Source organism: Malaclemys terrapin, chromosome 15 (assembly GCF_027887155.1).
Source record: "Malaclemys terrapin pileata isolate rMalTer1 chromosome 15, rMalTer1.hap1, whole genome shotgun sequence".
Classification (NCBI taxonomy): domain Eukaryota; kingdom Metazoa; phylum Chordata; order Testudines; family Emydidae; genus Malaclemys; species Malaclemys terrapin.
This window is the reverse complement of record NC_071519.1, coordinates 5,676,839-5,690,130: the sequence shown is the minus strand read 5'-3', so window position 1 is coordinate 5,690,130 and position 13,292 is coordinate 5,676,839.

Genomic DNA, 13,292 nt, shown 5'->3' with positions numbered 1-13,292 from the left:
CCTCGAGCTAGGGAACCCCCTTATTCCCTCCCTTATAATCCCCACGGAGTTTGATAAGTCTTGGACCCGCTGCATTGCCAGTAAGGGGGGTCCATATGAATTTAAAAAAGAGAGTGGGGAAACATGGACTGGCTTATGTAGAGCGATGGTAGAAACCGAAGCTCTGAGAAACAGTAATAAGAGTAAAAAAGCAAAAATTTTGCAACTCATGTCTCTGGCAGTGAGACGGCTCAGACAGCATGCTAGCATGCTGGCCAAACAAGTCACAGAAAAAACAGGAGGAGTAGAAGAGGTAACCCGGGCAGTTGAGCACTGGAAAGCCCAAGCTCTGTTAGCACAGCAACAGGCGGGCCAAACTCATGATATGCTCGAGCAAGTGAAGCAGGAAAATAAAAAATTGGAAACAGCTGTAAAAAACCTGCAGAAGCAAAAAGTGCCGTCCCCTGTTATAAATATTGGTAGTAAACAGCAGGCTTCAGGTAGCTACCCTGTGCCTGAAGAATGGGGACAGAAGTGGAAAAAGGTGGTCCTAGTAAAATTAAAAGATGAAACGGGGTCCACTGCATTGCAACCACTACCTTATGATAAAAGCCAGGTTCCAGTTAAACTTAAACTGAGACCTAGACTGGTGCCTGTCAGAACTGGACAAGTAAGTGCACAGAAGGAAAGAGTAGCACATAATACTTTCACAGAATTGGTAAATCAAATGATGGAAAATATGGAACAGTTCACAGCACATTAGGAGACAGGAGCTGCGACTCGATCGCACGGGAGCGAATAAAAAAGCATTTCAAAGTAAAAAACCAAAATTAAATGGATTAACACCTAGAATTAATGCATTAACACATGGCGTTGCCCAAAACCAGTTAACTGCAGCAAAAAAGGGCACTCCCGCCATCCATCTGGCATGCACACAAAAGCAACAGACATTGGGGAAACAAATTCAAGTTTTACAGAGCAGGTAATTACCCCCATTCTCCTCTCAAAGCCAGGATAAAAAACAGGGGCGCGGTTCCTAACTGTACAGGTTCCCAACTGCTTTGACCCACGGAACCACACTCCACGCTCATATCTGAAAATAGAACATTCTTTCTCAAATATTTTTACATACCGGTTAAGTTTTGTCCTTTATATGCTTTCTTAGTTTGCTAAACTTGCTGCTGCTGCCTGTACTTTCAAATATCTTGATAGAGTTAATCTCTCTTGGCTCAGGTCTCACTACCTTCCTAGGTTGCTCTTCACCCCCCCCCCCCCGCCTCTCCTCAATTCTGCTTTCTTTTTGTTTTAAAAGTTAAGTTATAGTTTTTACAGAAACCCCCAAAAGATAAAGCAATTGAAAACAGAATAAAACAAGAAACAAAAAGAAAACAAGGTAAAAACTTTACTTTAAATAAATCCCAGTAAATTAAGTATTTTAACCCTTCAGGAATGCAACAGCTGGAATTATTCCTAACTTTCTTGAAGATATGGTTGCCAAGCAACAGAAATGCACACTCTGCTTCTAATCCTAACCACTTACTAATGTTTGAAACATGGGCTTTTCTTATTTCCATATAGCAGAGTTTTAAAATAATGTTAAATATAAAGTGATGCAAAATTCCTTGTTACCAAATTAATACAATACATTGGGCAAATATTAATATATTTTTAACAATTTATGTAACAAGTTTTAAATAAAGTAATGATTTGTTTATTCAAATATAACCCTTTTTATTTTTGTTTGCCTTACTTTGTATAGTTATTAATAGAATTCTGGCGCCATTTGTTGTTAATTGTAAGTTTGTCCTGTATGTCATGTGTGTTGTCTTGTGTTGTATGTTGTGTGAGTCACGTGACTATTTTTTATTATTTTTGTTTTGTGGCAACAAAAGTCAATTTTATACCCTTTTAAAAATTTATGTATATGTGGTACCACACTATTTTAAGATCATGGTTGAGGTATAATCATAGTAGTATTAGCACCAATTTTTTGTGCAAAGTTCAAAAAGGTTTCAGTTACATATATATGTACATATATTTCTGCCTCAACAAATAATGCAATTGCAAACAAAAAATACTCTCTTATCAATCACAGTTTTGTTTTGTTTTTTAAGATTTCTTTTTTTGTTGTTATTCAAAGAAAAAATGTAAGGGGAAACCTCAACATTAAGGTAAAAATAATATTAACAAAATGTTAATTTCTTGTTTAGGCTTTTTATAAACTTGTTTGCACTTTTAAATATAGTTATAAGAATATCATAACCAAAATGTTTTAAAATAACAATTTATGCATAAAGCTAACCAAACAATTTGAACAGGTTTCCACCTTTGGCTCCCAAACATAGCAAAGCATCATGAAAGTATACCCTCAAATACCCTCAAAGTACTGTATTTAAAATTTATTTTGATTTAATTTTATAGTTGGTTTAATTTTTTATGCTTTTCTTTTGTTATGTTAATGGGAAGCAGTGGTTGTTAAAGTTGTGCTTCTAAACAGTTAACAAAAGTGAAATTGGTATCACAAGCAAATTAACTCTAAAAAGCTTGGTAAAAATTCTGTTAACTCCTTTGCTGAAACAAATTGTTCAGCAAGGGAAAGCAATACACTTTCTCATGGAAGATTGTGAGCATTTATTTTAGCTGTTAAGCATTACATTTCGTATAAAAATATTAGTAATGCACGTCAAATGAAAATAAATGTCTATACAACAATTGCAAAAGTATAGCTTGTGTTATAAAAGCTTGGTCCCTATTACATTAGTTTGTTTACAATGTAATAAGAACATGTTAAACTATGTATTAAGTTTAAGTTACTGAAAACAAAAAAAAGAAACAAACAAAAATCCTTTATTATGTTAACTAACTAGCTGTTTAAGTTGCATCCCACAGACCAAAGACACCAAAAAATATCACACCCTGAAGACACCAGATGATATCCGTATACAGCGAAGAAACCCCCAAGCATCAAGAACAGAAAAATGAAGTGCTTTATAAATAAGAGACTGGTTAAATACACCTCTATCTACCATATATGGACAATTAAGTTAACAATCAGCTAAAAACCACTAGTTGGACCATAATAAGCCATCATTTAATTTCAACTTGGTTACTATGTAAAAACAACTGTATTATTGCTGTACTACTGTATTATTGTTGTACTATTGTCTTATTGTTGAATGGTATTATTGCTGTACAACATTTACAATATGCATAACCTTGCTAAACTGTTTAACCAACACACAGGTAAAAATCAACAAACAAATGGCAGCAAACAACGTGAAGGCAAAGAAAAAACAAAGTGGTAAACAAACAAAAAGTTACATAGTAACGACAAATTGGGTAAACAAATTGCCTGTTAGTACCAGTCATAATTTGGGTCAGTGACACTGCATCCTAACTGAGGCACATGTTACTCAAAACAATCTTGTTCAGTGTCTGGGTACCAATACTACATCCTGACACAGCACTATTTGATAACCTACTGAATGGACAGTAACCAATTTATCTGGAAGACAGCATCCATAAGAAACAACTGGATCTATGTCAACTACTGGTGTATCGCAGAGCCGTGCAACCAATGGAACAGAAAAGCTAGCCACTTCTATTTCCTGCCCAGTGAAGCTAACCAGAGGGTGACAACTAGCCATAAGGGTAACCTATAACATGAATGGACAGTACTGTGTAGTAACTAATTACAATATATTTATATATAAAGGCCTCAGTGGTAGTGTCACTACTCCAAATTTCTGTTTTTCTTCTCATATACATAGCACTGTGAGACACACCATCACAATCCCTATCCGGTATTTTAAAACACTCACCCTACTACTAATGATGAGACAGGTGATAACTGGAATTGCCCTAATAGGAGTGTGTTTCTATCTGTGTCACCAAAGTAAAAGGGCCAGAGTTCAACACCAAACTAAAAAAAAAACATGGTTATGCTTGGATATAAGGTGGTGTAATATGTACACATACATACTATACATATATGCCCATACACACTACAAATATATATGCCATATCCATATTGTTCATATACATTAAATATTTGGGAGTGCCTCTAAGGCTCAATCATAATACTACATTCCTCAGTCATGGTTCCGGGCCTAACATTCCCAGGCCCACCATAAGGGACTAAAAAATAATTGGATAATAAAATCTGCCTATCAGTCGTACATGGGAATGTGCAGACTAAAAAGACAGATGGGGCATAAGTGTATGGATGATAAAATGAGGTAACCGCATGACAGTGTTTAGCCCACTGGGTTATCCTCAGTCCATACATTATGCTTTTCCGGGACGATGGGTAAACATCCTCCCCGTAAAAAAGACAAAAAGTGGGGGAATGTAGTAAGAGGAGGCCCTGAGATATAAACCTTGGTATCAGAGGCCTGGTATGAGGCCTAAGGCCTGAACTAAAGTAGTGGTCAAGACTTTGCTAACATAAAGCAAAGTTAAGCTGTGAGCCAGAGGCAGGCCCTGCTTACAGAAGCTGGCAAGGAAAGGGCTGATGCTGCAAAAAGAGACAGACCTAAAAGGTACGGGACACCAGATATCAGAACATACACTATACTGGAACATTCCACAGATAACAAGGAACAGGCCAACCCATCCCAATGACAGGGGCAAAAGGGTAAAATGATGGATAGAGTTGTTTTGATCGAATCAACATGTACAAGGTGAGAGGCGGCACCTTACTAAGTAGAGGGGTTGCACCTTGCTGCGTAGAGGGGTTGCACCTCAATACGTCAGGAGTGATGTGTAACTTGTTTGTACCTGTGTATAAAAATGTATCCCTGGGGTGGTGTCTTTGTCCGGCCACAGGAGCAGTGGAAAGTCCCGCCACTGAGCCGGGTCCTTGCCAAGAGGCACTTTTCTCGTAGTATGCCCTGAATTAGGCTCAGAAACCTACAGGGAACTGCAATTGTGTCCGAGATCGCAATAAACCTGGCTGAGGTGCCTTTGTACCTTACTAGACTCTGTGGTCGTTGGGGGTTCTCGTCGGGTTTGCTGTGTCAGCTATCTGCAGAGCTGGGGCAGCACACAGAGGGAACACACGCACGCAGCCGAGTGATATCAACAGGAGAAAGCAGAAGCACCACACCGGTAGCCTCTCACAACATAACGTAAGAGGTTGATTGTGATAACCTGAATTATAGTGTAACACTGAAAGTTTTCTTATAGTTCTCTCCCTGCCCCCTCCTACTACATAGGAAATGGTGGCTAATCCTGAAATGTAAACCTCACTCCACAGGAATTAGAATGGGGGAATATGTAAGAGAAATAGCATGTACAAGAATAGAGACCCAGTATAGACTGTAATTATTTCTATTTCTAATGGAATTTATTTTGATAAATTTTAAAATAAATCTTCCGTTCAGAGGAAAATTACTTGAGACAAGATGTGTAACCTTTTACCCAGGTGGAGGGTAACAGCCACAGATTTCCCCAGGTCTCTTGTTTGCAAAGCAAAGACGTTGCATCAGACAGCAGATGTCAAAATCTAAAATGGTGATGGATGTGTGATGGTAGCTTTTCTGGGTTTTTTTGTTTTGGTTTTTTAATTTAATTTTTCTTTTGTTTTGTTTTTGCAATCAGATATTTTTATAGGTGCTGAGGCCCCTTTTCCTTTTGAGCACAACTGTTTAACCCTCAGGCCTGGCTCTGGAAACCTTCTCAGAACTGGCCTTGTGTTTCTTTCATTTTTGATATCTTTGAGGTTCACACATCCACACTACATGCAGTTCACAGCAACAGATACTTTGAGAAACCTGCTGGGTTAAGTGGGCCTTTTCCAAACTGACATTGGCCCAAAGTCTGCCTCAATTCAGTTGGATTGGGACACTTCTGCATCAAAGGAGTGGTTCATACTTGATTTGCCCAGAGACCTCGGGGGAGGTGTGGTAAGATAGCAGAAGTAGGAATTGACAACAATGAAGTTAAAGGTAAGGGTGAAACACCTTCACCTTGCAGGTCAACAAGCCTGTTCTTGTACATTCCCTCTGAAGCATCTGGCACTGGTCACTCTCAAGACTAGATGGACTATCGGTCTGACCCAGTATGACCAGTCTTGCGTTCTTATGTCTACACTGGCAAGTTTCTGCACAGTAAAGCAGCTTTCTGCGATGTAACTTCTGAGGTGTACACACTGCCAAGCCACTTAGTGTGCAGAAACTGCGCAGTTGCAGCGCTGTAAAAAAACCACCCCAAAGACAGATGTACAGCTTTTTGCACCAGGGCTACAGCAGCGCGGTGCCAGTGTAGACGCTCTGGTCGATTACAGCGCTGCGATTGGCCTCCGGGAGGTGTCCCACAATGCCTGTTCTCACCTCTCTGGTCATTGGTTTGAACTATACTGTAGTGCCCTCACGTGACCAACCTTGAACCTTGGGAATTTTGGAAGTCCCTTTCCTGTTTGCTCAGCAATGCATGCAGTGGTCTCAGTGCATATTTCTAGGTGACCATGCCTGCTCCATGCACCAGGCAATCCCCGGCTTGGAGCAATGCTGAGCTGCTGAACCTCATCAGCATTTGGGGAGAGGAGGTTATCCAGTCCCAGCTGTGCTCTAGCCGTAGAAATTATGATGCCTACAGACAGATTTCACGATGCATGAGAAAAAAGGGGCCATGACCTGGACATACTGCAGTTCAGGGTCAAAGTGAAGGAGCTGTGGAACGCGTACCACGAGGAGCAGGAGGCAAACAGCCACTCCAGTGCTGCGCGTACGAGCTCCCAGTTCTACAAAGAGCTGGATGCGATATTCGGTGGTGACCCCACCTCCACTGCGAAGGCCACTGTGGATACTTTGGTGGCTCACGTGCCAGTCAAAAATGGACTGAGCCAGGAGGAGGTCATCTTGGACAAGGATGTGGAGGCAGAGGGGGACCAAGAGGCAGAGGCTGTGTCGGAGGTCAGAAATGCATGCAGCCAGGATTTCTTCTCTATCCTGGAAGAGGCTAGCCAGTCACAGCTGTCGGAGCTTGGCGAAGTGCAAACAGGAGAGGAGGCCCCTGGAAAGTGGCTTTGATTTTTGGAATCACTGAAGCAAGTTGTTGGGGGCAGGAGGGTTTCAGAAAGCAGGCTTGTGGCTGTATGATACACGTACCACCATGTGCCTCTTCTGATCAGCGGACCAAGGTGTTTATTGACTCCCTCACTTCATGGGAATCTGCCCCAGAGATCTCCATGAAACTCTCATGGAGATACTGGGCAATCCGCTGCCACAGGTTCTTTGGCAGAGCTGCTTTGTTTCAGGATAACTTTCCCATGCCACTCCTGTCATTCGGGGGTGGGGGGCAGGGAGACCATTCCTGCACACAGGCAAGCCACGAAAGAGCCAGGGCAGAAGCCGTAGTCTTGAAAAAGTCCCTCCCTTGATTCTCTGCTCACCCTCAGCAGTGAGAGACCTTCTATAATGAACGCCGCCTGTGGGAAAGTGTACTGTACGGTGCTGGAACAGTGATTTCCCCTGCCCCTGCTGTTACCATTTTGGGGGTCTTCTGGCTCATTTGTGCTTTCCTGGGGTCAGCCAGTTAGTGATAGGTATGTGCATAGTGGCTGGGTTTTAAATCACTGAATCAATGGTCTGTGTGTTGCAAACAGTAATGCTTTTGTAAAATGTTGCATTTTGGCTTCAACAGATATGACCCTGGGAGCCTAGCCTCCCTCTTTGTTATCGCTGGCTGAATGGCTATGCAGAATTAGAAAGCGGCCATGAAGAACTAAAGAAAACTTTCTGCATAATGTAATGATGCACTGTATGGGTGAAAAACAAGAATTGAAGGAGTGGCCGGACAGGAAGAAGAGGGACCGAAAGGAGAGCGCGGTGTGCCAGAACGAAGCCATGGAGCGGCTCTTAAATGTTATGGAGTGCCAAGCTGACATGCTCCGGGTACTACTAGCACTGCAAACCGAGCAGCTCTGCGCCCGCACTCCCCTGCACCCGCTGTCACAAAACTCCTTCCCATGCACCCCCCAGACACTGCCAACACACTCTTATCAACCTCCTGGCTCCAATCTGTACCCGCTACATTCCACTCCTGCCCCATCACAGTTCAACCCTGCAGACTCCCACTACCCAGTGCACTCAACACCCATTCCTCTGCAGTTTATTCCTGCTGAAGTACAGTACTCTAAAGGATAAGGTTGGGTATGATACCTGGACATAAACAAATCTCTAACCGTCCCAGGACCTCACCTCCTCATGGGACCCTCCCTTCCCTCATCATCCACAGTGCTGATGTGTTTTTTTGTTTGTCACTCTCCTCTGGTTGTTCTTTTTTAATAAAAGAATAGTTTTGGTTTGAAAGCAATCTTTATTCCATTAATTGAAAGCAAATAGAGCCCTCCAAAGTAACAGGCAATTTTCTTAAACCTTCATAGTGCATCGTCGGCACCAATCACAGTAACCTCCTAGCATTACATGCACTGCACTTCCATGCATAGCAACAAATATTAGTGGCTTTCAGCTTCAAATTGCTGCCCCAAGGCATTCCTGATCCTTATGGCCCTGCACTGTGCCTTGTTCTCTGGCTGTTCAAATTCAGCCTCCAGGCACTGAGCCTCAGCGGTCCAGCCCTGAGCGAAGCTTTCACCCTTCCTATCACAAATATTATGGAGTGTACAGCACGTGGCTATAAGCATAGGAATATTGTCATGGGCCAGGTCCAGCCTCCCATATAGGCAGCGCCAGCGGGCCTTTAAAAGGCCAAAAGCACACTCAAGAGTCATTCTGCACTTGCTCAGCCTATTGTTGAACCACTCGTTGCTGCTGTCAAGGTGCCCCGTGTATGGCTTCATAAGCCCTGGCATTAAGGGGTAGGTAGGGTCTCCCAGGATCACAATGGGCATTTCGACTTCCCCTATGGTAATCTTCTGATCCAGCTTCCTGAACAGGCCAGTGTTCTGAAAGATGCGTGCATCATGCACTTTTTGGACCAGCTTGCATTAATGTCTGTGAAATGCCCACGGTGATTCACAAGCGCCTGAAGAACCATAGAGAAATACCACTTCCGATTAATATACTTGGTGGCTAGGTGGTCTGGTGCCAGAATTGGAATATGCGGACCATCCATCACTCCTCCACAGTTAGGGAAGCCCATTTGTGCACCTCCACCTTCGCACAACTCTTTGTGGAAGAAGAGGATGAGATGCTCAGTGTTATAGCTGCCCAGAGTGCACCACTCTGAATACTGCTGCAAATGTGAACACGCTATTACACAGGCAGTTGACAATATGAACACGCAACGGTTTCCCTTCAGCACTCTCTGAGTGTAACCGTAATTCCTGGCACTGTAACTCTGCCAGTGTAGACATAGCCTAAGAAAGACTGACTGCCAGGGTCCCAGGACTGATCCCCTCTGGGGAATAAAGCACAATGGCGACAAGCTATGCAGCCTTCACTAGTCTCCCTCTACCTAAAAAGCCTTCTAGCCTGAAGTGCTGGACCATCTATGCCATTACCGGGTTCCTAAACTGCAGCTACAGTTCCTACCCCAGGTGAATCCAAAGACTGAGAGGTGCAGAGATCCAACCCCTTATAATCTTAGAAATGTTTTGTTCCTTTTTCTATTTTTCTCTGTTTTTGGAGACCTCCCAGAGTTTCTATTAGATTGAGGTGTAATAGTGTGACACAGTGGGTGTCAGTGTGTGAACACTTCTGAAATCTACAAAGGGACGATGCTAAGAAGAATAGTTCCCCAAATCTTAATAGCCTTAAAACTCCGCCCTATGAAATGACTGAATGCATGCTCCTCACCTATGGAAGCATTGCAAAGAGTTAAGCTGTCAGATACGAATTGTTCAGCGAGAGCTGTTTGAACTTCTTTTACTAATTTCTCTATTAGGGCTGTATGTGTTTTGTGGCAAGAGGGTGAGGAGAAGTATTTGCTACACAATAGTGAAATCTAAGGAGAAAACTGTAATTAGCTTTCAGGTTGTGGGCTAAATGTAAGTCATAATTTGGTTTTGGTATTTAAATATTCAGCTGGGTAAATCTGGGTTGCACTGCCTGGGGAAAAATCTCTGATTGGGGTTTCGGCATCATTAAATATGCACCTGTCTTCTTGGGTTCCTCTTTTAGGATTTATAAGGGTTGATTTTCTGCTGTATTAATCTGATTCTTTGACTAAATTGATGACTTGATTCCAATGCAATATCCATGTTAACTCATTGATTTACTGATTTGACCTGAACTTTATCACTGTATTGTTTAACCCTTAGCTGAGTGGTGTTTATAGTCATTTAGCCTTAGTGATGTGTGTGCCTGGATTTATTTGTTCTTGTTAATAAATCATGTAACTGGAATATTGAGTTTTTTCTTTCAATAAGCAACAGGATCTGGAACTTTTAAGGAATGTGCAGCAACAAAAACTGCCACAACCCTTTTGCTGCCCTATTCTGTGCCCATCCAGCAGGAGTATAGAACAAACACCTCCTGGAGCAGAGATTGTAACACTGGACTGTAAATACAGACACATGTTCCCAAGGTTTGCTGTTTTTCTCAAATCATGGCATAAGGGTGACACCTACAGCTCCTTGTAATCATGCTTGGCAGGAAGAAGATGCCTGTATGCATTCCCTTGGGAGGCAGGGGGATCTGGGAGACCCTGGACACTTGGAGATATTTACCTAACGCTCAGGAGTAATCTACTCAGGGGTGATGCAGTAGAAAATGGATGGGTGCTGCTTTCCCCACTTATTTCTCCTTATCCCCTTTCAGTTGCTCCTCTTTCCCTTTCTTCCGCCTCCCTCCACCCTCTGGCAGGGAGATGTGGTCACTTCCCTGCTCCCAGGGGTGCTCACTCTCCCATAGCTGGATTGGCTCCTGCAAGTGCTAATAGCAGCAAGAGCCTGGGTCTGGGTCAGTCCCTGCAGGGGCTCTGGGACACACACAGGCAGGAGGAGCAGCAAAGCTGGGGCTAGTTCCCACCAGGGCCAGATTAACTTTTTGTGGGCCCGGCCCCAAACATATTTGTGGGCCCCCCTGGGGAATGAAGAGGATGGGGGCAAGAGCACAGCTGGCGGTGGATTTGATTTAAATCATGATCACTAGTTAGGAAGACTTGATTTAATCATGGGTTTCTACATAAAAGTCCATTCTTGTTGGTTGTTATAACCTTAAAACATATTCTTCACAACTTAGAGATAGATTTAGGTTTCATTTTTAGAAGGTACGCACTATACATTTTTAAACCGTGATTTATTTTGAAAACTTTTCAGATGAGTTTTACAGCTATATCAGAAAATGAATGATTGTTTGGTTATTTCATTTACCAAAGATAATTGAAGTCGATATTTAGATACTTTTGAAGTCATTGGGAGGTGAACTATCTCCAATTCAAGAGGTTAATCATTAATATTTGGAGGATTTTCTTGCCATGCTGTATTAGGACAGACATTTAAATTGTTTTATTTAACTAAAACAACAATGTTAAGTATTCTGGATTTTTTTTCTTCAACAGCAAACATAATATTTTAACAAAAAAAAAAAAAAGTCCCTCACTTCTCACATTTATCTCCAGACTTCTCCTTGTCCAGATCTATTCTGCCCCCAACAATCTTTTATTTATTGAACTTTTTGAAACTTCACTTTTAAACCAACCCCTTGGTTGACCCTGTGTACACAAATTTGCAGAGGGACAATAGAGTTGAGGTCTGTTACTTCTCACCTCTATATATTATTTATTTATTAAAAACCATTTTGCTGTTAATAAGCATGTTACCTCTGGAGACACAAATCCACAGTTTGAGAACTGCAAAACTAAGCATCTCTGATGGCATTTTCTAGACAGAGCACTGAGTCCCATTGGGTAGATAGAAAGATTAACCTAAATAATATATACAGAAGTCTGTGGAATCCCATAAGATTGGGTCCCTAAGCCTGTAGAACTGATGAATAAAATTTTTAATTGTTCACTTTATTAATGTAACTTCATAAGTAAAGTTTTATGAATGAAACAACATTCATTCTTAAAACCGGTTATCCCAATAACTGGCTAATTGACAATTAAGATGCTTGTTAAGAGCCCTGGCTGTTCAGCCAGTTGCCCTTGTAAGTTTCACTGTCAATCCAATTCCTGCTTAAATCACTGAGGCCTGGTCTACAGTACGAGTTTAGGTCGAATTTAGCAGCGTTAAATCGAATTAAGCCTGGACACATCCACACGACGAAGCCCTTCTTTTTGACTTAAAGGGCCCTTTAAACCGGTTTCTTTACTCCACCACCACTGAGGGGATTAGCGCTAAAATTGGCCTTTGCGGGTCAGCTTTGGGGTAGTGTGGATGGAATTCGACGTTATTGGCCTCCGGGAGCTATCCCACAGTGCTTCATTGTGACCGCTCTGGACAGCACTCTCAACTCAGATGCACTGACCAGGTAGACAGGAAAAGCCTCACGAACTTTTGAATTTCATTTCCTGTTTGCCCAGCGTGGAGAGCTCATCAGCACAGGTAACCATGATGGAGTCCCAGGATCGCAAAAGAACTCCAGCATGGACAGAACAAGAGGTACGGGATTTGCTCACCATATGGGGAGAGGAATTAGTGCTAGCTGAACTCCGTAGCAGTAAATGAAATGGCAAAATATTAGAAAAAGTCTCAAAGGCCATGAAGGACAGAGGAACGCACAGCAGTGCCGTGTGAAAATTAAGGAGCTAAGGCAAGCCTATCACAAAGCCAGAGAGGCAAACGGAAGGTCCGGGCAGAGCCGCAAACATGCCGCTTCTACACGGAGCTGCATGCCATGCTAGGGGGTGCAGCCACCACTACCCCAACTGTGTGCTTTGACTCCATCAATGGAGAATCACACAACAAGGAAGCAGGTTCGGGGTACGAGGAAGATGATGATGAACACAATGAAGATAGCTCACAGCAAGGAAGCGGAGATACCGGTTTCCCCAACAGCCAGGATATGTTTATCACCCTGGACCTGGAACCAGTAACCCCCGAACTCACCCAAGGCGTGCTCTCAGACCCTGAGGGCACACAAGGGACCTCTGGTGAGTGTACCTTTGTAAATATTACACATGGTTTAAAAGCAAGCGTGTTTAATGATTAATGATACATTTGCCCTGGCAATCGTGGCCAGTACAGCTACTGGAAAAGTCTGTTAACATGTATGGGGATGGAGCGGAAATCCTCCAGGGACATCTCCAGAAAGCTCTCCTTCATGTACTCCCAAAGCCTTTGCAAAAGGTTTCTGGGGAGGGCTGCCTTATCCCGTCCGCCATAGTAGGACACTTTACCATGCCAGGCCAGTAGCACATAGTCTGGAATCATTGCATAACAAAGCATGGCAGCATATGGTCCC